Genomic DNA, 19,577 nt, shown 5'->3' with positions numbered 1-19,577 from the left:
GATAACTGCAAACCCTGTTTAGTGTTTGTGAGTCTCCTCTTCTGAGTTTCCTCTTCTATATTCTATATATAATATATATTCTCTATTTTAAAGGGAATGAGCTAGATGGTCACTAACAGCCCTTCCTCCTATGACTTACAGCATTCAATGTTTGTGCTTGGGGGAAGGTTATAGGTCTGAGAATGTATCTATATGGCTTTGTTGCTATGGTACCAAGAAACATTTTACACACACACACACACACACACACACACACACACACACACACACACACACACACACATATATACCCCTAATAAAAGAAAACACCCCCCAATGAATCAGTATGGAGAAAAAAATGGCAGACCAATTGGGAGAACTTAATTATCTTCCAGGAACACTCATCCTTTTCCTTGTACCTGACCATCATCCTTATTTTCTAATATAATTTACTTGACTGTGCATGTTATAAATATTTTCCTTCAATTATTCCTGGACTTCATTTGAATAATGGCATAATACAGTTGCCTTGAAGACTGCAAAACCAAAATGGAACCAATGAAGAAGTGCATAAAGAAAAGAGAGTGTTAATGGACTCCTTCAATGTTTCTGACTTTATGAAGTTTTCCCTGGGTACCAAAATATAAAACCAATTTTGCAAACTTCAATATCAAAAAGTATATGCATATGCATTTTAGACACCATCCAAGCTTAGTACCACAACAATAATAATCAGTAGAATAGGGATTTAGAAATCCTTGCAGCATATCAATAGTAGTTGAGGGCTGTCAATGTATACATATACATTTATGCATATATGTATGTATAGATATACACATGTTTCTGTGTGTATATATATATATATATATATACATTATATATAATCTGAGACTTATAACAACTTTCTTAATCCACTGCTATTATTGTCACTCCTATTTTACAGATGAGAAAACTGAGGCTGGTTTATAAACAGGTCTTCCTGAATCTGAGGTGCAGTGATGATTATTAGAGGGAAATCCCCTCCCCAACTCACTTATGTGTCCAATGGACCTAAGTGATGCAGGATCCTGAATTCAAATGCTGCCTTTGCTACTTATTAGCTATACGACTTTGGGCAAGTCACTTTCCCTTCTCAAACCCCTATTTTGGCCTTTGTAAAATAAGGAGATTAAATGTGATGAAATCTGAATCTATAAAGACCTCAATCTATGATCCTACACAAATATCACTCAAAAGCAATAGGTTTTATAGTAATTGTAATACCAAATTGCCTCTTATTCGAACCAAATTTAAAAAACAAAAACAAAGAATGGATCCGGTAAAAGGAACCTGTTTTATCCTGAAAGGTAGAAGCTTGGCTAAACCAGTTTCTTGTTGTCTTATCTTTGGTAATAAAGTAGCCTTAAAGAGTTCACTGTGCTGGGAAAGAGCTTATTTGTATTGTGAAAGAAACAGGTAAATAGGGAGAGTTCTCCATTTGGCCCTTAATGTACACTCTCATTCCCATGAATTCACTGTGAATTTTCTTCATTAATATGAATATGATGGGTCAATTATTACCGTCATTGTTGGCAGAACTGCCAAAATCTTTGAGATCACAAACCCAAACAAGTACCCACTCAGGAATAGCCAAGATGGCATGGTAATCGTCATCGTCCCGGGTGAGTGTTATAAACTTAAGTTAGCACTGAATGGAAGAGATTAGAATTACACTTAAAGGAGAGGGACTCTAATGTCCTGGAGAGGCAGCTGGCCTCACATCCAGTGAGAACTGGATCCAAGTCCCACCTGTGACACACACTGGCTATGTGACCCAGGGAAAGTGACTTAATCTCTTAGTACTGGGAGCAACTCTTCAAGTGCCGATCTACACTGGCGGTAGGAGTTTCCTTCTTGGCATTCCCCAGATAAATAAAATCCCATGTCTGGTCCTTCCACTAAGTACAGCGTTTCAGGTTGCAGTGAGGGAGATGAAGGCAGATTGCAAAGGAGCATCCCATTACCATGGCACCGATAAGAAATCACAGGCATTTTTCGAACTTCAAAGTTAGCTGAACAAGCAGAAGATGATGGAAAGTAATGGTTCGATGGCAGATATATATCATGTTTCAAATGGTAGCCTGGAATCTCAAATAGAAAATTTTTCAAATGAGAAAACTCGTGTGTCCATTTGTATTAACATGTTAGAAGATATGAAGTGCTTGTGATAGCCCTGTCATCTGGCCTTATCCCTAACTCCCCAAACTTACACGAAGAATGTTCCTAGCTGCCGTTGACTGGCACTAAACCTCCTATACCATGACAGGCGTAATCCTCTGGTAAAAGAGGCTTCTTTATCTCGGAAGTTATCAGCTGTCAAACAACGTGATGTGATGTCGCATCAAGGACAGAATAGAATACGATTGGGGTATAGATACACAAAATTTTCTTTTGCATGAAATAATCTGATTTAGAAATCCCCGACAAGCACTGTAATTATTTAAAGTACTTATGACAAAGTAGCATAATTTGTCAATATTGCAAACATAATTGCAACGCAAGTCGTCAAAATCATTGTGATTAAACCACTCTCCAGACACTGTTTAGATGGGGATATAATGAGAATGACAAGGAACTGTGGTTACTGACATTGAGAACTCATGGCAATTTTTCAACATATCTATAGGGATTGCTTTTATGATACAAAAATATTTTGCAGTATGAGTTGGATGCTACAAAGGTGCATGATACTGGCTGTGCATTTGGATGGGATTGTCAAATGCATCCTGCCTTTCCCAGGACATGATCTATGCAGTCTGTAATTACTGTTTCATCATGTGTGTCACTGCAGGAGAGTTCCACCAATTGCCTGCCTATCTCCTATTTCCTCTCTCTCTCTTCAAAGGAGCCTAGACCCTAATCCAATTGCATTTCTAAATAAGTGATGCATCTCTTCCATCTCAGACTATTATAGATCACTGTTTGACTTTTTTTTTTGCTATTTGTTTATGCCTTCCTTCACTCCATTCTTGGACACTAGCTGATGTCCTTGACCTACTGTATACTATCAACATATGTGGGTCTTTTTTCTCTCTTTGTTTTCTATTTACAGAATCACAGAATTTTAGATTCAGAAGAGATTCAGCAGCTATCTCTTTGGTTCCTTACCCAAATGACATTTCATTAAATTCCCTTATGTTACAGTAATAAATACAATATATAATATAACAAATACCCACATATCCATATATATTTAAAGGTCTACCTACATATATCTGATTGAGCAAATAACTCGGTTTAACACTTTTTTTTTTTGCTTTTACTTTCAATGCGGTATTATATTGACTTCTGCTTTAGTCTATAAATAATATTTCAGCTTGGAATATGGCCATGTCTATTTCATATCCAAGGTCACTACTCATATCACCCTTGGGAAAAAAGAGAAAGCAAAACCCCACGCATGACCACTGCGATGGCCTTCTGACCCAACAGACAACACAGAGCATAATTCACCCAAATCTGTTTCATCTTGCCTTCTGACATCAGGGCCAAGCTAAGTACAGAATTCACTGTAGAAATATTGTTTTGAGCTTGAATCTGGCCCAAAGGACTCGAGCTACATCCTACCTTCCAAGTAGCCTTCCTCCTGGCTTAAGCAGATTTCCTGAGGCAAATCAAAAAGCAGTCCTTTATTGGGGACGACATTCCTCACTCACTAGCCTGTAAAGAATGAAAATCATTCACAACCAGGCCTCCATAACCCCGTCAGAACAGCATATTTCAGGGTCTTCCCTTTTTCAGAATATTTGACAACTCACAAGTCTGCTATTCCTTAAACTGAACTTGTTTTCTAGATCATTGATCTGGTTCCTCCATACTTTATAATCCTTGGCATTTTCAATTAGGATCATGCATTATCCTATCAACTGTTAGTCCTAGATTTTCAGTCTTTCAGTGAAATGTCATTCATTGATTTCGCAGGGCTGGAATCATATTGAATCTCATGTTTGAAATGACATGGAACAATTGGATGGCACCCTGCAGAATATTTTAAAAATAAACCAAATTTTTAGCAATCAGTCTTCTAATTTCTAAGAGCAGACTCAGTAGACTGAACACTAGGCACTGGGCTGAAATCTAACAAGTAGAAGTTTAAGACTGGGCCAAAGAATGACTATTCTGTGTTGGTTAAAGCAATAAATTTTTCACACCCAAATTCATCTCTTATTAACATTTCCAGTTTCAATACTATGCGAGTGCTTTATTTACATACTATACACTCCCCTTTTCCAATGCCTAATAAATGTGTTAAGTAAGATGAGGTGCCCATGGCACCTGACTAGACATCTCTATAAAACATCCTGGACTGCAACGGCTTTTGTTTAGTAGTTTATTAGTCAAGCTTGTCTTTAGAACTACACTGTCATGGATGCCAATTAGAACTAATTTTACAACCAAAGTGTGGTGTCAAATGATTTGCACCATGTTCTGACTAGCCGGCTGTGCTCTACACCACGGTAAGAATGGATGGCAGTCTATGGCTAAAAAGAATCTTCCCAAAAGAGAATAGTAATGGAAAATATTTGATAAATCTCATGTTATAACATAATTGCCACTATTCTCATCTCAGGCAAGCGTCTGAGGTATTTTTAGATATTGATATCCAGATAGATAAAAATAGAGATAGAGAGAGATATTTGTAGATAATTCTGATGACCAAAGAAATTTGTACACAGATGATAATATCTACAAGGCATCACCACACTTACTTCAGTGAAGCAAGATTTCATGGGTGCAAATGCTCTATCAAGCAATGGAGGCCACAATCTGTCAGGTCTAATATTTAGGAGAAAATCTTTAAGTGTTATCATCACCCCTAAATTAATCCTCTTGCAGCCAACCAGCTGTCAACTTGACTAGTCTTGTTCTAGCTCAATAGGTCTGTCACTGAGCCTGTGTTGGAGGCATCTTCAGCTTGATATGGCCTAGGAGAGCCAAAGGTCATCTCCAGACCACAATGAGTCCTTAGAAGAGGACTTTAATAGAAGCTTATATTTATCCAAGGTAATCCAAATATCTTAGTCAAATTTTAATCTATTAAATCTAAATAGTGCTTTAGATTTTAAAAAGTACTTTCTTCACAATACAATGAACTGTATCTATCTTAATTTTAAAGAAGAAGAATCTGGGGCTCAGCTTAAAAATGGCAATTAATTTCTTTGGAGTTCTCCTATGCCTTTTACCACAGCTAAACTGTATAAATTCTATCAGACATAATTAATCCCATCCCATTTTAATTGGACTAATAAGACATGGCCATGATCTTTAGTTCATACTATTAGCCAAGTAGCTTCACGCAGGTTTCTAGAGACTCTCTCCTGGTTTCACCCAATATTGCGAGTCTACTCAAAGCCATTTGAAGACAGACCTACCAATTTTTAAATGGTAGATTTTAATCTTCTGAAAATCCACAACTCTAATATAATAAGTCTAATATGTCATTATAAAGCAATATTAACATGCACCTTTTTAGAATAAATAGCAATCCCCAATGCACTGAACATTTAAATTAGAGAATCATTTTTTTAAAATACAAAATTTCGGCTGTAATCATTTAAAATTATTTTGAACTCTCCAGTTTTTAAGGACTGTAATTTTTCGATATGCTATTCCACCTCTACTTTTGAACACGGCAGTACCCAGAAGGCAAACCTAACAGAACCTGGAAAATAATTGTTATAATGGTGATTGTAATCTGTTTGGCATGGAACAGCCTAGTAGTGCTCAAATTCTCTTCCCATTAACTTTCCATTATATTTAATTTCATTTTCTACTACTGCTGTGTTGCATTTCTTTCAATAGGCAGAACTTTAAAAATAGCAGTCAGCTGTAGTCTTTGGCAGGAAGGCAGAGGTTTTAAAGCATCTGGACAAAGACTGCCTACTGCGTGCTAGGGACTTTTAAAATATGTATATTTAAAGTTCTGTAACAGTGTTGCTAATGTGTTTCACATAATCACACATAGCAGGGTCTAAATGTATATGCGTGTATGTGTGTGTGTGTGTGTGTGTGTGTGTGTGTGTGTGTGTGTGTGTGTGTGCAAAGTGCCTGCAAAGTCTAGAAACCTTTGGGATTAGAAAGTTTCTTCCTCACTCTGACTGAAAAGTCAATCTTGATCTCACTAGGTTTTAACAAGGTAAAAGAATAGCTACGCTTTACAAATGAGGAAACATTCAAAAACAAAGGTTAGGTGGAAATTGACTTTCTAGTTACATAAACTCACAGAAAAGAAAATTGCCCAGTTATAAGTGTAATATATATGCTGAATACATTCTCTCATTTGATCTTTACAACCTTGTGAGCCAGGTAATGTGGAGTTTTCTTAAACAAATGAGGCATTTTAAACAACTCTATGCACCAACAAAACCAATTAAATTGCCATTATAACAATTTACATGTGAATAAATGAATTGTATCACAGAAAATATCTGTTACTGTTTGGCAGTCATCCCCTTGATCTCTTTTTAGTTCTGATCCTAGAGACCACTGGCTACATGTGAATGGGACACTGGTCTAAAGTTTAAGGCAATAATAGGCAGTCCAGCTCACCTGGAATTGACTTTCCCAAAACTTAAATCTGAGTTGGCAACCCAGACCTATGGCAGGCCTTCATACTGTATGTAATATTGTGGAAAGGGGATGGGATCGGGGATGAGAGCAGTTGGGTTCTAATCTTTGCCACTTACTCCCTGTGGGATCTGGGATAAATCAGTTCCCTTCTCTAAGAAAATGAGACATGTGAATCATGTAAAGTCTGTTCTAGTTTCAAATTTTGGATCCCAAGTACTTCGCTCCTAAATTTTCACTCTCTTCTCCCATTTGCTTCCTGCAACTAACCCAAACAAGTAGTTCCTTCTGACCAAATATTTGGATCTGTCTTGTTAATGTGTCACTTGCCTGAATATTGTCTTTGATATGGGGTATCATCTTTTCTTCCTAGCTTCCTGAACTACAGATTTTCTTTCCCATATAATACATCTGGAGTGGAGGAGAGACTGTCCACATATACAAAATATTACCTTATTCCAGGTAAACTAAAATGTGACTTCAAGCTAGTTTAGAAATATTTGACAACCTACCAGTGCCATTACTGGGTCTGAATCCCAAGGAAATCACAAAGGAAGGAAATGGACACACGTGCAAAAATATAGCAGCTCTTTTTGTGGTAGCAAATAATTGGAAAATGAGTAGGGGAAATGGCTGAACAAGTTGTGGTACATGAAGATAATAGAATATTATTGTTCTGTTAAAAATTATGAACAAGCTGATTTTAGGAAGGCCTGGAAAGATTTACATGAACTGATGCTGAGCGAAACAAGCAGAACCAGGAAAACATTGTATACAATGACAGCAAGAATGTGTGATGATCAACTATGAAATGCTTGGTTTTTCTCAGTGGTTCAGTGATCCAAAGCAATCCCAAGACTTTGCAAGCTACAAAATGCTGTAGGAATGAGAGAGATGAGTGATATTATTTTAAGTAGAGGCTTGGGATTGCTATAGTATAGAGAATTTTCCTTGAAAAACTTCCCCTATTAATATAAAGTGGAGACTATTTTGCAACTCAATCTTAGAGATGGACATGGGTGTACTGAGAGGTTGTGAATTTTTCAGGGTCACAAATTCAGTATTTTTCTGAGGCCATACTTGAACCCAGGCCTTTTTGATTCTGAAGCCACCTCTATATCTACTAAATTAAGTTGCCCTCATTATTAAGTAGTCATGTTACAAATGATTCAGGATTTTACTTGTTGCTGCTCTATTTTGCTTTCCCTTTAACTAAGATCCAAGTAGCCCCCATCATATGATGGTAGTTTCTGGTGGATGTTTCTTCTATGTATACAAATTCCAATCCCCTAATGCTCTTCCTCCTCATCTCTATCTCTTAGTTTCCCTATATTCTTCCAAAGCTCAGCACATTTCTTGGCACACAGTAAGTGCTTAATAAATTCTAGTTGCCTGACCAACCCTTGCAGACAATTTTTGTACTTCTCTCTGTCTCTGTCGCTGTCTCTCTCTTTCTCTCCCTGTCTCTCTGTCTCTGTTTCTATCTATCTCTGTCTCTGTCTCTCTGTGTGTCTCTCTGTCTTTCTGTCTCTTCATATATATATATATATATATATATATATATATATATATATATATATATATATATATATATATATATATATCCAGTGTCCAACAGTCCAACATTCTGATGAGAAACATCTTCATCATTATTTAGGATGGCCCTCAGGTGACTGTAGGTAACACAACCTTTTACCAAACATGCACATAGCCCTTCCAGATTGGTGGGGAAAAGACAGAGCTTTCAAAGAAAAACATAACTCCCTGCTTAAAAATTTGCAGTTGTTCCCTCTTGTCTTTATGATAAAATACAAACTCTTTAATTTGACATTTGAAGTCCTTACAGTCAGACCACTGACTACATCATTTCCAGTCATTCTTTTACATTACTTTCCATCATACCCTCCAAATTCCAGTGAGTCCAGTCTACTTGTTATTCTTTGAGCTCACTATTTTCTCTCCTACCTCTCTACTCATGTTCAGAATGTTCTCTTCGAACATTGTGCACAGTAACAAGATTATGCAATGATTAATTCTGATGGATGTATCTCTTTTCAACAATAAGGTGATTCAGGCCAGTTGTAATAGATTTCTCATGTAGAGATCCATCTGCATCCAGAGAGAGGACTGGGGGGACTGAATGTGGATCCTAACATAGGATTTTTACTTTTCTGTTGTGTTTCCTTGTTTTTTTTTCTTTCCCATTTTTTCCCTCTTTGGTCTTACTTTTCTTATGCAGCATGATAAATGTGGAAATATTTTTAGAAGAACTCTACATGTTTAACCTATATCAGACTACTTGCTGTCTAGGAGAGGAGACTGGGGGAAAGGGAGGTAGAAGAATTGGGAACACGGGGTTTTGCAAGGGTGAATGCTGAAAGCTAACTTTGCATGTATTTTGAAAATAAAAAGCTATTATTCAAAAAGTTTTAAAAATAATGTTCTTTTTACTTCCAATTCTTTGAAACTCCTGCTTCCTTCCTTCTTTCAAGGTTTAACTCATGTGTTACCCCCTACAGAAAGCCTATGCTGATCAGACTGTTAGTACTCGTACCCTCATAAATTAATCATGTGTATACCTGTGTATATGTTCTATCCCTGCAATGGAACCTCAAAAAGTGAGACTTTTTTGTTTGCTCTTTAAATCTCAAGGAGAACTTATATATAACAGATGCTTAATAAGTACTTAATGGATTGAATTGAATTGCTGAATTTTTAGAGTGACTGGAATAAGAAAAGAACACTGCAAAGATGGTGCTGGGACCAGAATCTACCATCATATGATGGGGGCTACTTGGATCTTAGTAAAAGGAAAAGCGAAATAGAGCAGCAACAAGTAAAATGTGTGCAAGTTGTGAGAGCTATGTGCCTGCAGGAGAAGCAATGCTGAGCAGATGGTCACCGCAAAGTACCAACATGGTAGATCCAACATCTCCTTGACTAGGATGATGAAGAAAGAGATTTGATTCTCTGAAACATGAAGGACTACTGAAGGAAATGGAGACATTTACTCCAGTGAAAAGGCGATTCCAGAGGCACATGAGAACTGTTTTCAAGTGTTTAAAGGGCCATCCAATGGAAGGACCATTAGACTGGTTCTGTTCTGCCCCAGAGTGTGGAAGTAGGAGCAAGGGAATCTAAAATGGGGCAAAGTGAGAGTGGTTTTACGGTAAAAGTTTTTCCAACCATTGGAGCTGTTCAAAAGTGGAATGGACAACATCGTTGCAGCTGAAGGGGATAAGAGACATTCCTCACTGGAATCTTCCATTAGAGAGAAGTGAACATATCAGACCTATTATAGGGAGGAGTCCTTTAAGTATGAATCAAGTTTCCAGCTATAAAACACCCTGATTCTCTGGGTGAGATTAGACAAACCTAGAAGGAACACCTAAGGAATGGAAGCAATTTAAGAACAAGCTATATGTGAGTGGCAAAGAGCACAGAATAAAAGAGCTCCGCTTCAGGTGGCCTCAGCTAGGGAAGACTTCTTAAAGGAGGCAAGCTTTGAACAGAGATTTGAAATATATGAGCATTATTTGGTACAGAAAAAGGGCATCCCTGAAAGGGAAACATTATAGGCAAACACGCATAGACCACATTTGAAATAATAGAGTATCTCTGTGGGGGAAATGGATAGGGATTCATGTTGCAAGACTGCTCTACCTTTGTTTATGGATTTAAAAAAAAATAAAGGAGTAATTGCTTCTGGGCTATACCCATGCAGTTATTAAACAAATAACACCATAAGACTTTATTTGTTGCCTGTTTACATCAGATAAGAAATGAAACAATTTCTATAGCATATTTGCAAACCCTGAACTTATGAGCCCTTATTTCTCTTTAGACCTCTCACTATGCTGTTTTTATAACACATTGCAGATCTGCACTACAATTACATTAACAAAGGAGTCCATCACCATATCTACTTATTACACCCAATTAGAGAACTGGAGCTGCTTTGCTAAGGTATTCATTAACCTTTTCAGAGCTTATAATAAGAAATCTAATCACATGGAGGTGGTAGACTGCATTCTGAAAATGAGACTAGTTGTCATGTACAGTAAATTTTAATACCCAAATTCTCTGTAAATTGGGCAGTTTCATGAAATTGAATGAGGAGCCTCTCTTTTAATCAGCTTAAAGGTATGAAATCTGAATTCTTTTGCACTGTAAAAATAATGAATGTCTGGGATAAATGCTAAAAGAACATTTTGACTTTTTAGTCTAATTAAAGGTGTTGCATTTATTAATTTTATTTCTTCTTTTTATGTTTTTTTCAGGCTTTTAAATTCGGATGGAAATTATATATTCAGTAGTAAACATTGTTAGTTGATCTCTCCCTTGCCTGTATTCTCATGAAATACAGCAAGAAAGCTAGGTATTTTATTTTTAATAAACAGTTCAACTTTACATTTCATCGTTGTTTCCATGGAGAATAGTGCAGTGTGCTTTGGATAACTTGCCATGTCTAAAGCACTAAACTAATCTCCTTTTTTCTATTAAACTTTAAAAATTATTTTAATTGATCTGAGCATAGCCTATACCTGTGTATGTTTGTTGGTGTTTTTTTTTTTTCCAAGTGTCACATTTTTATGCTTTGACTCACAGGACCTAAGATTGCAAGGTACCTCAGAGATCATTAAATCCACAGCTCTCACTTTACAGATGAAGAGACTGACATCCAGAGAGGAAAAGTGACTTGCTTAATGTCATCTAGAAAGTAACACACAGAGTCAGATTTAAATCATATCCTCCGACTTTGCCTCCAATCCACACCATTTTCCCTGAAAGGAAACTAAATCCAAAAATGCCAGCTACTTCCATTGTTGTACATGGAGAATCAAACTTTCTAATTTTCCCAACTCCAAAGGCATTTACCAATTCTGGCAAGATACAGAATCTTACCACAAAATACCACTTCACTTTTATAATTCTGTACAATTTTATAAGCACTGCCATAAATATTGCTTCATGTGATCATTCAGTAGGTATTTCTTTATTCTAATATTTTCAGTGTTGAGTGCCTATTTGGTATAAGGCAGAATACATATTAGGTATAAGACATGGTGAACAAAGTCAGATTCACTTGAAGGAGCCACCTCAAATCTATTTCCCTTAAGAGGCTAGTCTCAGCCTGTGGGATAGTCCTATGTTGCAGGAAAAATTTACTGGTCACCTGGATGAAAATTGTAATTCACCCAAAGGGAAGAAAGCATCTGGATTGTTAGAGACTCCCGTGAAATGCTTGTGTTTTTATATATTCTTTCTCTGAGGTGAAATAATCACTTTCCTATACATGATATTGTAAACTTGAGTGCTTGCCTGGGATCTAGGCCCCTCTGTGGAGGCCTAGATATGATTTAAATTATAAAGGACCCAGGGAAACATAGGGAGGTCAAAATGAATCACTGAAGAGAGTGATTTCTGAGGAGCTGGCCCCCAAGATTGAATCCAATTAATTTAAGCTTAGAGTTTGGATTGTTGGTATAGGTGATACAAAGAATAGAATTCAATTGGTCTGCCTTTATGGAGCTTATCCATAAATAATGCAAAAAATATGAGAGGATTGAAAGCCTGGTACAGGAGGTAAAATTCTCCATAGAACTTAAAAGAAAGGAAGACTGATTCAGACTCTAGGAATGAAAGAAGTCTTCAGGGAGAAACTAGACATTAAAGAAAGGTTAAACTTTCAACAGGCAAATCTGGGATGGGGGCATCCCAGGAAGAGGGGAAGGCATGAACAAAGACACAGAGGCAGGAAAGCATGGGCATTTTTGCAAAACAGTAAATAGTCCTCTTGAACAAGGGTAAAAGGTATATAAAGGGGAGAAATGGAAAATTAGGAAGAAAATGTTAGATGGAGCCAAATTATGGAGTCCTTAAATGCTATAATAAAGAATATAAGCTATGTTTAATTGTCAGGAGAATATCATTGGAAGGTTTGAAGAGTTGTTGACATGATCTAAGAGGTGCAACAGTAGAGATGATAAATTCTAGGGGAAAGAAACCAGAGCCAAGAAGCCCAATTAGAGGTGCTCACAATAGGAGAGTAGGCAAGAGGTGATGAGTGACTAAAGTAGAATGGAAATAGCAGAAGTGGGGGAAAAAGCATGGGAAAGATTTTCGGGATAGGAACACAAAAATAGCAACCAATTAGATGAGGAGCAGAACAAAGGGAGAGAACGGAGCCAAAGTCAATTCTGAGAAAAATAGTAACATGAACACAAATAGTACTATCAAGTAGATGGGTCATTTTGGAAGAAAATGAGCTTGGCTGTAGATATGTTGAGTTTATAATCAGAAAGAAATGTGGTTCTAAGCTAAACTGGGGAAAGTTCTTTAAGACAGAGGCTCAGGAGTAATTAATGGAGAAAAGTGATAGTTGAAACCAATTGAAATAGAGTCTTAAAGGTAAAGGCTATAGTTTTATCTAATGGAAATTTTTACAAGCATTTTAAAAGAAATTTTAAAGTCATTTTTTACAATGTATAAATTTAATCTACAAGTTCTCAGTTTGGTAAACAAAATATGAAACCTGAAGGGAATTCAGCTGACAAAACAAGGAAGATATCTTGGCAACAAACACATCATATGTTTTCTAAATTTTACTTCATTTTTTGGTCTAACTATTCCCTTCCTCTCCTTTCCCCCCCACTCATGAAGTCTGGACTTATTCACTTTTAAAATGTTTAATTGGTTGTGTGCCGTTACATATTTATCCATCTTATGAAATATATGTATGTATGTAATTTTCAATAATATTAAAATCATTTGTGAGACACTAATAACGTTCGTTACCCATCTCACCAGGCAGAGCAAAACAAGTTCAGTAGAGGCTCATTAGTGAATATATTCCCAGTAATGCTTAACATAGGTATACAATTTCATATGACAAAGTTCACAAGAACAGAGAGGCATCAACCCATGGGAGTAGACAGCAGGAAACAGGATGAGAGTTGCTGTCACAGTTGAGAGTTTAAGAAAAAATAAATGGGCTGATGGTGGCAGATATACCATTTCCTTATCAATTCTTTCCTTGGCATCTATTCTATAACAAGATCTGGAAATCTAAATCTCAACCATTAATTAGTCCCTAATTATTCAGGAAATCATTTTATGTGCCTTATTGCAATTTTTGGTTCACTGATTCTCAGGACATTATTGGTTTAGGGAAGACCACACTAACATGACCTTGACATAAAGTATATGATTCAGTGTCTGATGATATTATGGAAGAGTACTAAAGGCCAATCTGTGAAGGTGAGAGTCAGCTACCTACTCCTCACCAGGGTATGTTCTGCTTCATCAGAACTTTGCTATCCTTTTCATCATGTCTCATGTACTTTTTCATGGCTGGTCTGAAAAAAAAATGTGCTCTTCCTGACTACTCTCATGTGATGGGTCATTAAAGAATAGGAGAATAGCTCACTTAAAAAGCCCCTCCAAGTACTTAATCCCTTTGATCCCACTGACCTCTATTAAAAGCTGGTGTTCCCCTCCAACTATATCTTCTATAGGATATCTATTGCAAATGGGGTAGCCTTCCTAGATCTGTTACAAGAGATAAAGAGCTAGACAAGAAGAAATCCTGGGAGCCAAGGAGTCTAATATCTTAATTTTTAAAAATATTTTAAAAATAATTTTTAAAAATTCAAAATTACATTTTTTAAAAAATTTCAATTGATCTATCATAAGGCCTTAGAACATGAAGTATATTTTTCAAGATGACAAAGGTTTTCTGACTCATGATTCAATATTCTTATCCCTATACCATATTGTCTTTCTTTTAGTACCAAAATGAAATTTTTTTGAAAGGAAAGATATTGGCCAATATGTATGAATTAATTGTATTTGAAGTTTTAGTCTGAGAAATTCAAACTCTTTCTCGTGTTATTTTTTTTAATCCTCATGCCAGGAGATTATGGTCATTGCTAGCCAAAGTTCATCATCTTGCTAGGCAAATCATTTCTGGTGATTCATCAAATAGGGCATTCCTCTGTTGTCGCCCCTTACACAGTACACTGTGATCTTGTTGGATATTCCATGGTTCCTTTACCCTAGTCTAACAAAACACTTGGAGATCCTGATCTGGTTTTTTTCAACACTTCATATATCCCCTATCTTATTTAGTAATCAGTAAATCCCAATGAGGAAACCTGGGATTTGGACTTGGCAGCTTTGCTCCTTCCTTGGCATTTCTCACTTACTTTACCATTGCCAATATGGGCAAACCAGCAATACTGACCAGGTTGAGACATCACAGACACAGAAGATTCTGCAAAAGTAAACATAATAATAATGATACTAACCTAGATGAAGCCCTGGAAATAAAACTTCCAGAGAGAATGAAAGTGAGATGAAAATTCTTTTCTGTGTCTTTCAGATAACAATCAACGAGCCAAAAGAATAAAATATCATTTGTTAAGAGCACTTCTTGTGGGCACTATGTCATGTTCTCTCATTACAAATACAAGCAAGTAAAACATTTCCCCGTCCTCAAGGATCTTTTGCTCTGATGGGGACAGACCACACAGGAAGAGGTGCTAGAGTTGGAAAGGAGGGGAAAGAAAAGAAGAGTTGAGAGCTACATGTTATGGAGCTGCCAAGGTTGGAATTAGAGCCTTTCTAGTACCCAAACCAGATACAGAACAATAGGAAACTGATACAGATGTTGTCATCTTTAACAAAAATATTGCATTTCTAACATTTTCTGTTAGGCAAGTATAAGGATCCTGCCAAATAATTCACTATATAAACTTTCTAACCTGGAAAATTGGATGTAAGTCAAAGATTCTATGTTCTGTGTGTGGCCCTGTCACAGATTGTAAAATGGCCAGGGATGCCACTAATCTTACATTTACCTCAGTTTCAACATCCATAAATATGAAAGGAAAAGTCAATTCCTTTATTCTATAGAGGTTTTCAAAAAGAAATAGCCCAAGAAATCATTTCCCATTTTTGAACCATTTTGGGGGGTGGGTTAGACTATATGGTTTGTTAAGTCCATTCCTACTTCAAAACCTGTGAGCTTAAGGCATAAAATAGACCCAAGATCCATGCACAGTGGCTGCACATGGACTTTAGTGTGATCATATCCTACAAGGGACTATTTTTCTTGCTATAGAAGATATGGCTCCAAGAGGTTAGAAGCTGAGAAGGCAACAAGCACATAGGTCCCCTCAACTGGGACTATACCTCCATGCCAAAGTCATCCATAATTTACTACCCTATCAGAGGTCGCTGTCAAGGGAAGAGGTCTTGGCCCATGAACGTAGGTTCAAGAACGCAGAAGGAATATCTCCAGCAAAGGGAGCAGTCAGCAATGAAGGTCAGGTTATTAGGCTAGAATAAGATACACAGAGACAGATCACCAGCACAGAGGAGAGCACCTGGGGGCCTTAAATACTTATCTCCATCTGGCAGCATCTGTTCCTCACCTTGGCCCTGACTCAAAGGTTAACCTCTTATGAAAAATGGACGGGAGGACGAAGGGAAGGGAAAGGGGAGGGAGAGAAGGAAGAAGCTATAGCTGGGTTTTTCTGCCTGGCTTTGCTGAAAATATTTATCTGACACAGATTATCTCTGTTGTCTAGAGAAATGGTGTTAAATTAATATTTCACATTTGTTTCAGGTTTCTATGTACCTTGTTTCTCTTGACAATGCCTACTTAGTCCAACTGTATATTCATCTGAATCAAGGGTCAAAGGACTGCAGAATATACTAAGATATATTTGTTTCAGGAGGAGGAGGAAGGATGGCCAAAGGTTTCTATTTTGAAATATCTTCTAAGAAGCCTCAGTTATTAATGCTATCCAATTCCAGTCTACTCTGAAGTATCACCTCGTCATCTCACTATTTCTACTGCTATAATGCTTGTCTAGGTCATCATCAACATGGATCTAGAGCAATGTAGCAGTCCCCTGGGGTGGGGATCATTCCATAGGACATGCTCAGAGTTCTGTCCTGTTTCTGGTCACAGCCCTCCAGCTATACTGTGGCCCAGCAACAGGAGGACTTGGTCTAATGTGATAAGCCCCGCACAATCTCTTGGCCCCACAAATTTTGACAGTGTAGTAGGGGTTGAGAGACAGAGGTTTTGGTGGTGTTGGGGGAAGGGAAGAATGATTTCATCAGCAACTAAACACAGTAGTATATGGGGCAGTGGACCTGAGTTCAAGTGTAGCTTCAGGCACTTAGTAGGTGTGTGAACCTAGGCAAGTTACTAAACCTCCATCAGGTTCACTTTCTCCATGTGTAACGGGATAATAACAGCATTTACCTCCCAAGGTTGTCGGAAGATAAAATGAGTTAATATTGTTAAGTGTTGTGAAAATTTTAAAAAACATATAAATGCTAGTTATTGCTATTATTATTATCGTCAGTTACAAGAAGAAATAAACATCCAACTGGGCCTTTAACTCTTGCATGTTGCATGTTGACATGATGGCCTTTTGGTTTTGCCTCCAATTCTGAGCAGGAAGACTCATTCTCTTTCTCAGACTCCTTTGTTGCCTCCTCTATTGAGTCACATTTCACTTCTCTATCAGCCTCTGTTTTGGTTTCAGACTTAGCCTCCTCTTTCCCTTCAGCCTCTTTTTTGGTTTCAGACTTAGCCTCCTCTTTCCCTTCAGCCTCTTTTTTGGTTTCAGACTTAGCCTCCTCTTTCCCTTCAGCATATCTTCTATAGTCTCTAGACTCCCTCTGAAGGGGAGCGGGGAGATGGGTATTATCCTTTGTGTCCTTATGAAGCAGGGACTTAAAGCTGACCTGCACCTAGGGCCCTGGCTGTCCTTTAGCACTTGTACTTCCTTTTCGTACAGGATGACCTAGCACTGTTCTAAGATGGGAAGTACCCTGGCATGGAGATAAAGCTGTGAATTCGAGAGGCCCAGGGGGGTCAGGATTTGTGAAGCCTAATGACGAGGAAAGTTTCTGGACACTGAAGAAGATGGCCAATGACAAGAGAATGGGTCATTTACCAAAAGACATAGATAAAACAGAAACTTGAGCAATGCTGAGCAGTCCTGCAAACTGTGCGTGGATATGCTTCCAAAGGTATGCTTTACAGCTGACTGTAACAGTAATTATAGCTAATCTAATCATGTTTGGATTTGTTATTATCAAATGAAAACTTGGAACTGTTTTATGTTAGAGATTTCTTTTTGTATACAGAAAGATATTGTCTGCCCTGTACCTGATTAGTATTCCACCTTTTACTGAGTACATTCTATACGTCTATTTTGGGGGAAACCTTAGATATGAGTCATAACTGAAATTATAAGTAAAATATAAGTAAAATCATCCCAGGAGTACTAGGGTACCCTAAGAATGTGAAAAGAGGGAGCCTATAACATTTCTTATTAGAAACTGAACTCTTTGCCATTACCCAGAGATACTTAGAACTTTTTTTTTTTTTTTCTGAGAAAACTGGGGTTAAGTGACTTGCCTAGAGTCACGTGTTAAGTGTTTGAAGTCACATTTGAACTCAGGTCCTTCTGACTTCAGGGCTGGTGCTCTATCCACTGTGCCACCTAGCTGCCCCTACTTAGAACTTTCTTAAACTTACTTTAAATTAGTGCCTTTGTTTTACTATCATACTTGTTTACAGAAGTATCCTTTTTTTCTTCTAGAAAGAATGGCCCCTTGTAACAAAAAATCAGTTAAGCAAAAAAATCTGATCAAGTAACTAAACATTCTGACTAAAGATGTATACAGAATCAGAGACACACAGATTATCAGAATGGAAAAGCACCCCAGTGGTCATCTAGGCAAAACCTTTGCCCACTCATGAGCCCTTTTGCTTAAAAAAAATTTAGCGGCCATGGGTATATAGACACATAAAATATGAATATGAATCAAATATTTACAGATCATAAATCATAATATTATGACACCCACATTCAGTTATAAGACCCCATATCGAGTCACAACCCAGAATTTAAATAATCATTTCTCTTACATTATTTTTATTTTTGTATGTACCATATTTTACTGCTTGACTGTAAGCACCATGAGGGCAAGAATTATGTTGCATTTAGATTCTTTGTATTTCCCTAAGTGTCAAGAATAGCCATTTAAGCATTCCAGGCATTTAATGAATGTTTATTTGAATAGATTTGCTATCAATTAATTTTTCTCTGTTCCATAATTAAACCATAATCCTATGATCTCAGAAATTAGTAAACAAAACCCCAACACATACACATTTATACAAAATACCAGGGAATTTAGGTGTGTTATTGCAACTTCACCATCACTACTAGAAGAAATAACTAAGTATATGTTCTATCAATGGGCTAGAGGTAACATCAATTTCTCCCACGCAGGTTAGAACATTATCATTAAAATACATGTTGATTATTGGATAGGATAGAGAAATATTGAGAAAAGCATAAAATATTACTTGTCTATAATTTTATATACATGTACATATATAACATATATATATATATATATATAGAGAGAGAGAGTATATATATATATATATATATATATATATATATATATATATATATATATATATATATATATATATATATATATATAGTATGATTTAAAGGGCAGTCTTAAAATTGATATATAAAATCATTATTCCTATTAAAACAGTAAAATTGAATGAGGTAATGATAAACATCCTCACACACACACGCCCACATGTGTGCACATATGCATAGAAGGTATATATGGTTAATCCCCAAATTCCCCAAGCATTATTTCCCTTCATTAGCTGCCTTTCCCCTGCCATACCAAAGAAAGCGTGTCACTTCCCCATCTTCCATATGTCTCATCGTGAACATATCATCTGCTATTTCCAAGTTGGCATCATTAATAGAAAGGAGTTGACTCCTTCATTGCGTTCCTAGTGCTTTGCTTCAGTAGCCAAAAGCTCATTTGCTTTGCCCAAATTGTCAAGTCCATCTGCCGGTAGCCTCTCCAACTCATGATGCCATCTGCCAAGCACTGACCTATCATTCCCACTGGTCTGGATGCCA

The 19,577-nt window shown here is 37.0% G+C and overlaps 1 protein-coding gene across 7 annotated transcripts in view; it reads right to left on the bottom strand.

The window, feature by feature from the left end:
• Positions 1-19,577, bottom strand: part of TENM1 (teneurin transmembrane protein 1) — a 3,105,198-nt gene that overhangs the window by 1,428,568 nt on the left and 1,657,053 nt on the right. Inside the window, exon 12 of one of the 7 annotated variants that reach the window (XM_074277947.1) lies at positions 3,586-3,678. The exons of the other annotated variants lie outside the window; for them this stretch is intronic. The gene's annotated coding sequence lies outside the window, so the exon portion shown is untranslated. The remainder of the gene's footprint in view (positions 1-3,585; positions 3,679-19,577) is intronic. 7 annotated transcript variants of the gene reach the window in all.

Source organism: Sminthopsis crassicaudata, chromosome X (assembly GCF_048593235.1).
Source record: "Sminthopsis crassicaudata isolate SCR6 chromosome X, ASM4859323v1, whole genome shotgun sequence".
NCBI classification, from domain to species: Eukaryota; Metazoa; Chordata; class Mammalia; order Dasyuromorphia; family Dasyuridae; genus Sminthopsis; species Sminthopsis crassicaudata.
Note: the sequence above shows the minus strand (reverse complement) of the source record. Positions and strands in the feature narration are given on the sequence as shown.